The 14,752-nt window shown below is 40.4% G+C and overlaps 1 protein-coding gene across 3 annotated transcripts in view; it reads right to left on the reverse strand.

Moving 5' to 3' along the window:
- The window catches only part of Kiz (kizuna centrosomal protein), a 110,148-nt gene that overhangs the window by 53,253 nt on the left and 42,143 nt on the right, over positions 1-14,752 (reverse strand). The window lies entirely within an intron of this gene.

The raw sequence follows: 14,752 nt of genomic DNA on the forward strand, positions 1-14,752 counted from the left end.
TCACTGCAGGTCAATGCAGAGCCACTGCTATGTTGGTGAGAAGACAATTTCACCTACTGCTTATAGGGCAACCTAAACTAGGAGCGCCTTTAAATACAGGGCAATAGAAACTAAGGTTGCCTTTAAACACCATGCCATCAAGTTCTGTCTCTTTTTTTTGTTTTTTGTTTTTTTTTGGTTTTTCGGGACAGGGTTTCTCTGTGGTTTTGGAGCCTGTCCTGGAACTAGCTCTTGTAGACCAGGCTGGTCTCAAACTCACAGAGATCCACCTGCCTCTGCCTCCCGAGTGCTGGGATTAAAGGCGTGCGCCACCACCGCCCGGCAAGTTCTGTCTCTTTTTTTCTTACATTTCTGTCCCAAAGAAATTTCATTACAACTCACAATATTCAAGATCATGAAAGTTCTTGGTTTAAATACTTGTATTAATTTCATCCATATAGCAAACACACAAGGTATGCACCTGCTGTAACATGTAACTAATGAGCCAAAGCAAGTCTGAGTCACTAATCACTCTGTGTGGCACAGTATCTATCATCCAAAGCCTTTTGGCACCTTCACTAGTCAGAGACTGGTCTAGTGACCTCCCACCCACAGGTAGACAAGTGCTACCTCCATAAGGATGCAAATTAAGATTTAAACAGTGGAACAATTGCCCAACTCTAATCCTTTTACAGAGGTGTAAATGTCCTTTGAGAACTGAATTCCAAGCGGCTGGCTTTTGTAAAGGAGTCTCACAGACACATTTTACCAGAGTGGTGTTCAGCTGCCAGCTCTGAGGCCTCCTCATAAAATAGTTAAATAAAGCCAGTGCAACTTGTTTGTTTTGATATCAAATTTCCTGGCCATAACAAGAACGTAAATAAAACCACAGTAAGAATTAGTGCCCTGGGAAAATAAATTGGTTGTGACTATTTCAAGTCTGACTGACACCTGATTCCGGGAACTGCTGTATGTGAAGCAACTGTGAAATTTGTAAACCGGGTTTTGTTTGCTACACAAAACGATTGTAGAAAGACAAACACATACATAGTTAAACAGTATTTTTCTTTGACGGGCTGTCTTACAAAACCTATGTTTTGGTGGCTACCTCGGTCCCCATTGTACAGCCCCCTGGGTGGTCCCTTCCAGGGGGCCACTTGAAGGCAGCACAATGCCCACAAGGAGAGAAGGAGGGGCCAGAAACACAAAGGCCAACAGAGCAGGGCGGTCTGCAGCAGGCTGAAGAGCAGGGGTCAGCAAACAGCGCTGCTTCCCTTTGCCCAGGAAACAAGGGTTCCTTCTCTTTACCTGGAAGCACTGTGATTAAGCTGACAGCTGGAATTATGGGCTACCTTTTGTAGGGTGCCGTCCGACTGTGCTAAGGTCCCCTTCATTGTCACAGAAACTGCACAAGCAACACTCTTGCCTTTACCCGCCTTTGGCCTCCCAACAGACCTCATCATTCTGTTCCATTTCCATCCTTAGAACTAGGCCCCTCCTGTTACCACATTTTTTTAAAAGTTTCTTAATGAGGAGCTGGAAGGCCTGGGAGAATTTATAATAGACGTTTCCCTCCACCCCTGAGCAGAGATAACCAGCCTGGACCTGTCACTGTTTCTAGTAGCCAAGAATCATTAGTGACAACTGTAGATGTCTTTTAAGAAGCAGATAAGTGTTTGCAGTCCATTCTCTCTTTGGTAACTACGGATGCCATACTTAATATATAGGCTGATTGAAATCCTCCCAGTTGCAGATGGGTTGAAGATCATAAAAAACATATATTCTTACTTTCCTGAATTTCTTTTAAATCCTCACTGACTCATTGGCAGAGGGGTTTAATTAAAAGGGTGTTAGCTGAGTTCTCCATCAGAATAGTACACATGGTCCTCCAAATGGATCTCCAGGGCATACAGAGGCTAAGCTTATCTTGCTTTACCATCTGATGAAAAACAGAGTGTCCAGGGTAAATGTTATATAATCATACAACTCCATACCTTTCCTAAATTTAACAGAATTGGACACTGTATTTTGGAAGTCTTAAAACACTATAGGCAATATTCCTCTTAAGTATTTATTAGATACTATTTTAAGTGGGTCCATAGGTAAGCTCCAGAACAGTTGCTCTCAACCTTCCTAAATGTTGCGACCCTTTAATACATTTCTCATGTTGTGGTTACCCCCAACTATAAAATTATTTTCACTGCTATTGAATAACTGTAATTTTCCTGCTGTTATGACTTATAATATAAATATCTGTTTTATGATAATCTTAGATGACCCCTGTGAAAGAGTCATTCTACCCCCAAAAAATCATGACACACAGGTTGGGAACTGCTGCTCTAGAAGGTCCTTGAGGGAAAAAGACAACTGATATAGTCAGGGTAGAATCATCTTTGCTAGGACCTAAAAGTGGCAAAGAGCAAAACAACAACAGACTGTGGTGTTGTTACAGTTGTGTCTGGAAACACATGCATACCTGTGTACATACATATATAGAAGGATATATATTATTTATATGTATATATAAGGAGGTTTATGTGTGTATAAGGAAGGAGACAGGGGACTCAGAGCAGACATGAAGGTTATGCCCTCTGAATGAGAAAGGGAAATTGCAGGTAGGTTTGCTGAGGTCTCAGGCAGCATTCACAACTCAAAATTAAGATGGGCATACTGGTACATGTCCACAATCCTGGCATTTCAGAGGCTGAGGCAGGAGGACAGTGAGTTCAATGCTAGACTGGGTTATAAAGTGAGACCATCTCAAACAAAACAAAATGAAGAAACAAAAACAAAACCCAGCAGTCTTGGAAATATGTCACTTTTCCAGGAATAAATGATTCTCCATGTAGGCTAATTAACTCTGAGAAATGAGCACAGAGTTTTATCTTCCACTGGGAAAGTAGTGAAAAGTTTGCTGGTGGCATGGGGAGAGAAGAGTTGCCCTTCTCCCCCATGCCCATCAATGTCTGGGGCAGGTGGGAGAGCTGGCCTTGTGGTCACAGAGTGGGAGAGCTATCTCTGACTCGCTAGCTGCAACACTCAGGATAGCAGGTCCTGCAGCTCACCAGGACAGCACAACAGAGCCAACCATGTTAGCACAGGTGTGGGTGAGCCAGCCCTGAAGTTGTAAGCATGGGAGAGTTGTCCCCCATCTCACAACTGGTGGACCGACCAACCCTACAGCTGCGTAGGCCTAGACCCAAGGATATGACTTGGTCTGCCCCAACATCCACCCTATCTATGATCTGCTAAAGCATGTGTTTGGGAACTGACCTGTACACCCAAAGTTGCAGGACCTCTACAACACAGGGCAACAACAGCAGGATATCCAGAAGGAGTCCTAGCAAGGGTCCAGCATCAATAGGTACTAGAAACCAGAGGCCTCTAAACCAAACCAATGACTCTTTGAACAAAGGGGTTCTGGCATGACTCACTGAATCACACTGCAGTTTCCATGAAAAAATTTTTAAATTTTTCCATTTTTTTCTATTGTTCTCTCCCCCCTTACTCTTAAATTTTGTCTTATTTTTTTGGGGGGGGGGTATAGGGGCAGAGAATGAATGCGAAGGGACAAGGAAATGAATGAGATGAAAATATATGTAAAAAGGCACAAAATAAATTTTAAAAAAAGAAAAGTGGGACAAGTCCCTCCCATTGCTCTGGGCTCTAGGCCAGACAAGGACACGGGAGGGAAATTACCTTCCAAAGTACTAAATGCCTGGCCATTTCCATTTGCCTCCTACTGATGAGTATGGCAGAAGCAGAGCAGGCCTGCTGAAAAGTCTGTGCTGGGTTACAGCTGAACCCTTTTAAGCGGCAGCATTGAATTAAAGTGAAGGAGCTGAATCAATTTATGATGCAGATACTCATTCTCCTAAGAAGCTGCTGAAAGGAGCTGTCAACAAAAAGATAAGGAACAAGTGGGAAAAGCCCACCTCGCTATGAATAAACAAATGGATGAGTTGTAAGAGGCAGCAGGCCAGAGGCTGTAAGGAGACAACAAAAACTACTTGCTTTGCTAGGTTGAGTTCCGTCACCAGATGAACACACTTCTCTTGTCAGTGAGTTCAGGGAATATGAGCACAGCACAAATGTTTTCATTTTTCAAAATGGCAGATACCAATTTCAAGTGTGCTCTCAGCTGAAGATGGGACGGTATTCCTGAAGCAACCTAGACCAGCATATGCCCAACACACCCACCAATCAGGCCATCAAGGCTCCAGACTGGAAGGAGATTCGATTGTCAGTTTTCAACCACTGAGGTGCAGAACACTTGAATTCACAGAAATTTTTGCAAAATACACTGAATACAAAAATTAGGGAAACATTTTCTAGCAGGCAATAAATGTATTATAATATGAAAATCAAACCACTGGCACATATGCCCATGGTTTCTTAAAAAAAAATCTATCAATGTCCACAAAATCATCTATGTCCACATGCTATTCCTTTTCATTTTTCCATTTATTTTGTTATCTTCTAGTAAGCAACTAGAGCAGCTACCAAACTTTTAGTAAAAATATTTTTCAAGTGACTGAAGTGGGAAGCCTATCATAGACCAGGCGAGTACTCTTCTACCACTGTTGTGGGTCCCAATCCTCATGACCACCAGGATATCACAATGCTGTTCTCCCCTTGCAATCAGAGCAGCAGGGCTTACCCACAAGAGATCCTCACAAAATTGGGTCTATTAACATTCCCTTATAGAAGAGCAGGGAAGTCATTAGATACTCACTTGAGATTACAGACACTCCCTCCCTCCTGCCCCAGATGCAAGAGGCCCATGGGAGATGCTGGAGTATAAAGGACACAGGTTTACTGAAGGAGGGCACTTTACTTATAGAGCTTGTGGGACATTTTCACCCAGGTCTCTTTACAATGACACAGCTTTTCAGGGATCACTTATATTCTTGTAACTAAGCCCAATAAACTTATTGGTTCATGAAGCTGGACGTGGATGGAATAATTTCTTTGGTCTATGTTGGTGCCTTATCTGGGGTTCACAACCCCTCAGGAAGTCATGCCAAGAACTACCAACCAATGATTCCACTTAAGGTGATTTTGACAAAAGCACCCAAATTACAAAGATTCATTTCCCTTAAAATTTAAGACTTTATTTAAGATTTACCACAAAGAAGGAAGCAAGTTCAAATCTAGCACTGTTCTTACCATATTCAATCATTCAGACTGTGACAGCCAGGCTGACTGATTTACCTTTGCAGAAGGAAAAGAAAACTCTAGACAGCCTATGAAAGTCAAGGACAGGACTTCTGAACTGCTCTTCATATTTCCCCGCAGGTCAGGGCAATGCTCAATCCCTACTAGGACTAAAGACAGTACGATTCAGTATAAAGGGGAAAACACAACAGGACCCACTCTTCACTCTGTCTCTCCACCCATGTGGCCTTGCCTCTCAGTGAAGGGAAGCACTCCCATTCTAGTCATTGAGTTTGAATATTCTTTTTCAAATACCTTCTTAAAACTTTAATATTTTCCATGCTCATGATTCTCCTTTTAAAAAACAGATTGGATATTATAATCACAACATTTCTTCCTTCCCTTTTTTCCCTCCAAAGATTTCTACATACCCTTCCCTGCACTCTTTCAAATTTATGGTCTCATTTTTTATTGTTATTGCCTGTGTGCATGTGTGTGCATGCGCGCGAGTGTTGCAGGAGGTCCTTCCGCTCCTCTAGCCAATAGGCGCTGAGATACCAGCCCATTGGGGCGTGGTCTCTCTCCCTTTAAAAAAGAGGCCTCTTCCCTCCTCGCTCTCTCTTACTTTCCGCTCCTGGCGACTAGACTCCCTTCCTGATTGCGCAGAGGGCTGTTGTCTGGGATGGTGATCTGTAAGTTTTTCCCCCTTTAAATAAATAACCATTCTATTAATCATAATTCCAAACTGGTGTGAGATTGTGACTTACGCCTTCGCCTTCACGTGAGTGTGCGTGTACGTGTATGTATGTATATATAAATATTCCTAAACGCACACTGCTTAGTTGGTATGTTACTTTTAAAGATGTCTCCCACCAATAGTTTCAAAGACTTTTTCTTCAAAGGTGATAAATTAAAAAGAGAATAAAAGGGAAGGTGGACCATGAGGAACTGAAGAAGAATGACAAAGAAAAGGAGAAGTGAAGTCAGTAATGAAGATGGACAAAGTGCTACAACTTGCCATTCAGCCACTAGGAATAGAACTCAGGTTCTAATAAGCTACTACTGCCCCTCCAAATTCTCTGACGTTCAGACAAGGTGGAAATAGGCCACATTTGTGGGCCTCCACAGATAGGTCATCTTCCAAACGCTTCAGAGATTTAAAGAATATGGCATTTAAGATTTTTTTTTTTTTTTTTTTTTTTTTGGTTTTTCGAGACAAGGTTTCTCTGTAGCTTTGGAGCCTGTCCTGGAACTCCCTTTGTAGACCAGGCTGGCCTGGTAGACCAGAGATCCGCCTGCCTCTGCCTCCCGAGTGCTGGGATTAAAGGCGTGTGCCACCACCGCCCGGCTTAAGATGTTTTAATAACATAGGTTCTATTTTTTATGACAATGAGACATGTCTGCTCCTAGCAGCACCATCCTACTTCAGAGATGATGTTGTCAAAGAATCTCCACATGTGAGCCTATTTCCACTTTGTCTTAAAGTCAGAGAGTTTGAGCTTGCTCAAAATTGTTGACAACAACCAGGGTTACACATCTTGACCTAGGGTGTGGTTATTTGGTTCTTTTGACATTAAGATGATCTATACAGTTGGATCCAGTCCACCCTGACCAATGGTCAGGATACTTAAGCATACTTCTGTTCCTTTTTATTAAAATAGGAGGTTTGGCCCTGGGAGTGGCTTTCAGGATACTTGGTCTGTCGTGGGCTCACTGCCTAAACAATAGAATGCTAACGACTTGATTTCTCAAAGTATTGAAGCAAATAACTGTTCTAGTTGTCCTTTGTACCATGTTAAAGCAGTCTTTTCTCTCCCACCTCCCCTACTGTATTGGGGTATAAAAGTGTATGAAAATTAAATGCAGGAGGATTTCAGTATTCACTAGAACTCCCTCCCGATACTATCCTATGTTTTCTGCTTTATTATTTTCACTTGCATCTTCTTACTCTTTACTTATTTTCTGATCCCCATGCTCCTACCCTGGTAAGTGGTATTTTTGCCAAAGCTAGTCTCTGACATCTGTCTATCTAAAGCATATCTCTGTTTTATCTTGGAAAACATACCTAATATAACTACAAGTTCAATTGTAATAGGTGACTAATTACTAACTTGCATTTCCTTATTATCCTGAAGAGTTGGTGTAATGGTAAAAATAAAACAGCACCATTTCCCTGATTGGCAGCAGTGGGCAGCAGGCCATGAGGGGCAGCAGGTCCCAGGCAGGGAGCTGCATGGCGGGTAAGAGACCATGACAGGTCAGCCGGTCCCATGAGGAGCTAGAGATGGATAGGCATGCCACGAGGAGCCGCGGCGGGTGAGAGACAGAGACGGATTGGCACACAGTGCAGAGAAAGTGGATATTTATTAAGTGGGTTTTGGAAGGAAAGGGGAGGGGAAGAAAGGGAGAGAGGAAGAGGGAGAGAAACAAAGAGAGAGAAAAAAACACAACAGAGAGAGAGGGACTGGGGGGGAAGGAGAGGAGCCATGGCAGCAGCCACCACCTCTTCCAAAGAGAGACAGGGGCAGAGAGAGAGAGAGAGAGAGAGAGAGAGAGAGAGAGAGAGAGAGAGAGAGAGAGAGAGAGAGGGAGGGAGGGAGGTGGGGGGAAGGAGAGGAGAAGCTACCTCTTTGGGAGAAAGATGGAAAGGAAGGAGCTCACAGGCTGGAAGCCAAAGGAAGATTCCCTTGCCTCAGCATATGGGAGGAGGGAGTGGGTGGTGCTTGTCTCTTAAAGAGACAGGACAAACCATTACACTTGGTAATAATAACTTTCAAGGGCTAGAAATTTGTATTACCTTGATAAATAAGCTGTATAGGTACAATATGTTGAACAAGATGAGAAATATATGTTTTAACAAAATTAATCTCAAATTTGTATCAATATACAAAATATGTATACAATATACAAAAGTCCAATCCAATGTAGAATATAAATCTAATAGTTGCTGTTTAAAAATAGATTAAATAATCTATCTTATCATATCTATATCTTCCCTTTTTTCTTTTCAGAGTAGATTCAATAATCTACCCTTCTATCCTGTCATATCTATATCCCCCTTATTTCTTTTCAAAACAAGAACCTTGAATCCAATCTCCTTTGTTCAACTTTCCTTCTGACCGTAACCAAGAACAACTTGTAACCAATCCCCCAAACAATGACAAATATCCATAACCCACTGACTGACCAAAAACCATCCACTCCATTTCTTTGGAATGTGGGTGTCATATTCTTAAATTTACTTCCTGCTGTCTGGGGTGAAGGCATTTTTAGAGAATCCTGAAAAGAAAAATTTGGGTTAACTGTCAAGTCCTGGGAGAGGTAGCTGTATCATTTATTGTCCAGTCTCTGTGTAATGGGAAAGTAAAGGGCTTATCTCAAGCCCTGGCTAGAGTAGTCTGTGAGGCTGGATCATCTCAGCTAGCCACCTTGAAATTGTTCTGAGCAGTTTGTAGTGCAAAGTCAATTCTTTAGGTGGTGTTTTTCAGCTTAGTGCTGGTATCATAGTCCTGGTTAAACTGTTGTTGAGCCCCATCCTCATTCTGGATATTTCAAAGGTTGCTGTTTGTCATGCTCATGGTTCACTGAAGAAAACTGATAGAGACTCAAACCCAAAGCCATGTACAGGAAGGAAGATGAAACATTTTTCTAGAATTACTTAGTATTCTATATGATCGTTAATATCATGACAAAAAGCTTAAAACACACACATAAATTAATCTTATAAATTTTGAGATGATATTTATACCTTAAGGAAAGCTGTTAAACAGTAGATATAAAACCAAAGAATTATGAGATCAGTGGAAATAAAATAGTCTTTAAATATCTGTTTATTTTCTGTCTCAGATCAGGTGGCTCTTCTGACATGATTCAGAGATTTTGGATTTTACTTTAATAAACATGTTTAGATTTAGAGAAGAAGAGAGCTACACCCCAACTCCAAAGCCAGCTTTAATCATTAATTGGACCGAAACTATAAAAAGACCATTTACATTATATGTTTGTGGAGAACAGTAGAAACAAACACTTATGGAATTTTATCCTGTTGGAATTGTGATATACCAATAGACCAATTAATTTTTTTGATATATTTTTTTTTCTGGAAGATTTGTCCTTTTTCTTCAGATATCATTTGTCCAGTGGTCTTTGGATACCTTAGCTGGATGCCTCCATTCTCCTGAAAATATAAAAACAGAACCCTTCCCCAACCCTAATTTTGGGGAGACTCTCTTTTGGCAACTTATATCTTGATCAAAGGAAAAGTATCTGTTATGCTTTTTATAGGTTATATAGGTTTTATATGTTAGTTTAGATTAAACAGCCATGCTGACTGACAAACTTCTAATAAAGAGGTGTCTCTTGTTCAAATTGAATCTTGATTTTGATGGTATCCATAGCTTTTCATTTCCTGTGGAAACAGAAGTAACATATGTCCTGTTTCCATTCTGAGGACAGTACATCTTTAAAGTATATTGGCTGATTTAATTCCATAGTTTTTCCTACTATCCAATGTCTCTCCACAACTACTGTTCCTTTCTCATCAGCATTTAGAAAATTCAAAGTTAAAGCATTATGTAATCTATTTCTAGGGGTATTTATCATCCTTTTCTGTTTATTTAACATATCCTTCAGAGTTTAATTTGATCTTTCTATAACAGTCTGGCTTGTTGTCATGTGATGGAGGGGTCTTGTTTTTTAAGCCTTTGCTACTGACATGATTTTTTTTAAATGAAATTCTGCGGCCTCCAGCACATTTTCTATCAATAATTGATCAATTTCTGCATTACCTTGTGCTAGAGAACTTGGCAGATCTGTATGGAATTGGATGTGTGTTATGTATATGGGATGATTCCTATTCCTATTATTTCTTACAACTGAATAAATAATAAAGCCAATTCTGTATCATCTTGTATAAATTCTGCAGTTTCAATATGCAAAACATCTCTTTCTGCATACTGTAAATCAGTAACTATGTTGAGAGGTTCCTTAAAATCTATTAACACCAAGAGAATAACATGTAATTCTGACTTTTGAACAGAATCATAAGGGCTTTGGTCCACTTTACTTAAATTTTCTGATAACCTGCCTTTCCTGATTTATTTGCATCAGTATAGAATGTAGAGACTCCAGTTATTGGTGTTTCTCATACGAAGCAAGGAAGGATCCAGTTAGTACTCTTTGTAAGTTGAATTCTTGCCAGAGGTGCAGCAAGTTGCAATTGAAGTTCCAGGTGTCAACTCAGCAGAAGGGAATCCTCTGATGAGCCAATCTCATGTAGGCAAGGCCAAGGAACTGCAGATCCTAGAATGTCTTTTGCTTCTGCTGTGCCTTTGTATGTTTGCTGCGGCTCTCTTTCTCTGGTATTTAGCATGGTGTGAGTGGAAGTGGGGAGATCTCTACAGCCTGTAATATGTTTATCTCTTGGAAACATCCCATTATACACAGGCATTTTTTAACCTGTGGATTGTCAAGAAAATGATCCCTCCCTTAAGATGTACTGTCTAATTTGATAATAACATGATAGCTTATGCAGAGTTTTGATGAATAAAAATAAATACAAGGATATGTTTCACAGTCAGGGTCTGTGAGTTTCACCTAAGGAGCTGCATGGATTGTAGCTCAAGTTAATGATAAACAACTGAGTCCCAGCAGCCCAACCAGTTTAAATTCTTTTCATTTTAATGTCGAGAGATGTGTTTACAGGTCTCAGAGTGCATCACAGCTGAAACAAAGCTTTGAAAATAACCAAGTTAGACTAAGATGGATTGTCAATTAGCTTTGAGGTGAAAACCCAAGAAGACGATCTAAAGGTTTAGAAAGGCACATGGTTGAATGCAGAGCTCTTTAAGGTCAGGAAACAAGAACAAGGCAGCCCAATTATTATGGCTGGCTCTTTCTTTGTAACTGCAAAATGTAGCCTGCCAGTAAAATATCTGATAAGAATACCTTGCTTGTCCACAGGGTTAACCCATAACAAGTGGCTTGGGTATGAATGTATGTGGGTCCCTGAAATAATTTGTTTTTCACCTAAAATACATAAAATTTTTAATCATGTGAGGGAGATGAAAAACACGTCTTTACCTGTAATCATCCACTTGAGAAATGAAGTGCGACTGTTTTGACTCTTGCACTGTCTAGAAGACTGTGCTGGGGTATAAAAGTTGTAAAACAACACACAAAAAAAGGAAAAACAATAAAGAGAGAGAGAATTTAAAAGGGATAAAATAAAGAAGAAAACCATCAAGAGAGTTTGAGTGCCTTTTCCCCAACCCCCTCAGATAGAAAAGTCTAGCTTCGCTGACTCCGTGGATTCCTATCAAAGCCCTGTGCTGCTGGAGGCTGCCCCCCCAGACAGAGATAAATTCTCTTGCATTTGGGATATTTGTGGATAACAGTTCCCAAAAATTACTACAAGACCTTTGCCAGGGTTCACTTTCTTCCCATAATTTGTCAATTTCAACATTATTAAAAGGTACTATAATTTCTGTTGGGTTTATTCCTGCTAATTGACAAAGTTTCAATTTTCCTTTTAGAATTAACACAGAGACCTTTTCCATGTACATTTTTATTTTTTATTTTTTTACTCAGTTTATGTGGCATAAATATCTATTCTAACATAACATCTTCCTTCTGCATTAAAATTCCTATAAGGTAATACTTGGAGGGTAACATGAACAGAATGCAGGTAAGATTCAGATCTACATGATCCACATGTGCCTTCTGTAATTTCTCTTCAATCAAAGCCAATTCTCTCTCAGATCAGCTGATAATTTCCTGGAACTATTTAAGTCCTTATCACCATCTAAGGTTTTGTTTAAATGAATCAGCTCACCAGGTTTTATCCCAGTAGTGGGCTATAGATTGGAAATGTCTCCTAGCAATTTTTGGAAGTGATTAGGAGCTGCAATTGATCTCTCTTAATTTGCACCTTTTGGGGTCTAATTTTTACAAACCTATTTTATAGCCTAAATAATTAACAGAATCACCTTTTTGTTTTTCAGAGCAGTTTGTAATCCCCAACAAAGTGAATTTTTTTTGTTTCTTCAAACATTCTTTCTAAAGTATCTATGTTTAAATCAACTAATAAGATGTAATGTACTATGTAATGGTAACATAGATTGAGGAAACTGCTTATGTATCGTTTCCAATGGCTGCCGTACAAAATACTGGCACATGGTAGGTCTACTTAACATTCTCTCTGTGGGAGAACCTTCCACTGATAACTCTTAGCAGGTTGAGAATTATTATAAGTAGACATCATGAAGGAAACTTTTCTTTTTTTATTATCTTTACTCCTTTAATCTATGACTGTCTGTACTCTGTCTCTTTAAAGGCTTTGTTTCCTTTTTTAATAAACCATTTACTTCTTTTTATAACTCTCTATACTCTTTTCCTCCTCTCTCCCAAGTCTTCGTACATTTATCCAACACTGTGACTCATTTAGAGGTCTTTTATGTCTGAATCTGCCCTATTGTGTATCTGTAGTTCTTTACTGTCGGTAAGCACTTTTTAAAATGCTAAGCACTTCTTAAAAACCTAAGCTGCAGAATTACTAGGGTATATACGGTATTTCCTACTTGCTCCACACAGTCTAACATGGTAGAAGTCTGTTCACCTCCTCTGCAAGCCCTGCACATTGCCCCAGTTTTAGACACACAGCCAGTCCATGTTGCGACCAAGAAAGCCATACTACGTTGCTCACAAACCCCATTCAAATGCTCGGTCTCCTGAAAGAACCAGAGTGCACGCTGGTAGCATGGCCCAGAAAGCTGGCATTTCAAAACGGCATGACTTCTTTTCCCGCTAACACTGATCAGGGAAACTTCTCTTAAAAGAGCTGTGGCAAGTCACCAGCAAACAGCAAGAAGCTGTGTTAAACTCTGCATTTTTGTGTCTAGATTTCTTTTCAAGCTGCCTCAGGTTTTAAGTGGATTTTAATTGGCCACGTGGGCGCCAATTTGCAGTAAGGAGGCTGCTTGGTCGTTTCCCAACTGCCCAGCCCTGAAATAATCACATAGAAACTGTATTGATTAAATCACTGCTTGGCCCATTAGCTCTAGCTTCTTAATGGCTAACTCTTACATATTAATTTAACCCATTTCTATTAATCTGTGTATCACTATGTGGTTGTGACTTACCAGGTAAAGTTCTGGTGTCTGTCTCTGGCAGGGCTACATGGCTTCTTTATGACTCCACCTCCTTTCTCCCAGCATTCTGTTTTCCCCACCTAGCTCTGTTTCCCTATAGCTCTGCTATAAGCCTAAAGCCGTTCCTTTATTAACCAATGATATTCACAGTATACAGAGGGGAAGCCCATATCAGTTCCTCTCTAACCTTATAATGAAATGCTGACATTGGGTCTCTATCAAATTCCTTTGTGTGGATCTGAATAACTCAATAATCTGTTTTATTAAGTTTTTCTAAGGCCTGTATCTTGGCAGCCAAACCAAACAACTTTTTAAGAGATAAACCAAGAATTATCAAAACGATAACAAGAATTATCAAAATGATAATTAGCAGTACATCATTCCTACTTGATTATCCCTTCAGTTAGTTGTTCCATTTTTAAATCATGCATTACATAATCATGCAGAACCCTAACTTTCTCTATCACAGTTGTGTTTCCCATTTTTTAACGTAGGTAAAAACACTCCCTTGTAACTAATTCTTCCCTTAAGAATTCCCAATTTTCAAGCCGGGCAGTGGTGGTGCATGCCTTTAGTCCCAGCACTCAGAAGCAGAGGCAGGTGGATCTCTGTGAGTTCGAGGCCAGCCTGGTCTACACGAACTAAGTCCAGGACAGGCTCAATGACTACAATGAAACCCTGTCTTGGGCTAGAGAGATTGCTCAGTGGTTAAGAGCATTGCCTGCTCTTCCAAAGGTCCTGAGTTCAATTCCCAGCAACCACATGGTGGCTCACAACCATCTGTAATGAGGTTTGGTGCCCTCTTCTGGCCTGCAGGCATACACACAGAATAGTTTTCATGCAGAAATGTTCATCAGTTTATATTTCTTTCCTTCCCACTTCTACACATGCATGATCAATAATACCACAGGGGCAAGACCAATCCTAGTATATATACATCAGGGGCTCAAAACTTCCCGCTCAATTGACATACTACCTTCTCACTTACAGGTTCATAACTGCTACACCCAAAACTCAGTAGCTTTTATTGTACCTACTGATTTTGTAAGTTAGGAGCCGGGTAGAGCTTGGTTGAATGAACTTCTGCATCATATTATACAGTCACTTGTAGAAAGAAGATCTGTTAACCAAATTCCAGAAGGCTTCCCCAAAGGGTCTGGCACTTTGGTGGGGACAGCAGGCAGGGGAATGCTAAGCTGGTAATACAGAGCATCCACACATCATTCCTTTAACACAGTAGCCTCAGAAGGCAGATTTCAAACAAGATGGCTCCTGGCTCCAAGGCTGATTGTTCTGGCAAATAAGGTAGAAAGGTGCACAGCCTGTTATAACTTAGTTGCCTGCTCTAACACAGTTGTTATAAGCCATGGAGCAGTTATTCCATCACGCTCTATTTGTCTGAAGCAGGCATAGCCAACCCAGACTCAAAGAAACAATGAAGAATCTGTAGCTAGCTTTAACTGTCACAC

Source organism: Chionomys nivalis, chromosome 9 (genome assembly GCF_950005125.1).
Source record: "Chionomys nivalis chromosome 9, mChiNiv1.1, whole genome shotgun sequence".
Lineage (NCBI taxonomy): Eukaryota > Metazoa > Chordata > Mammalia > Rodentia > Cricetidae > Chionomys > Chionomys nivalis.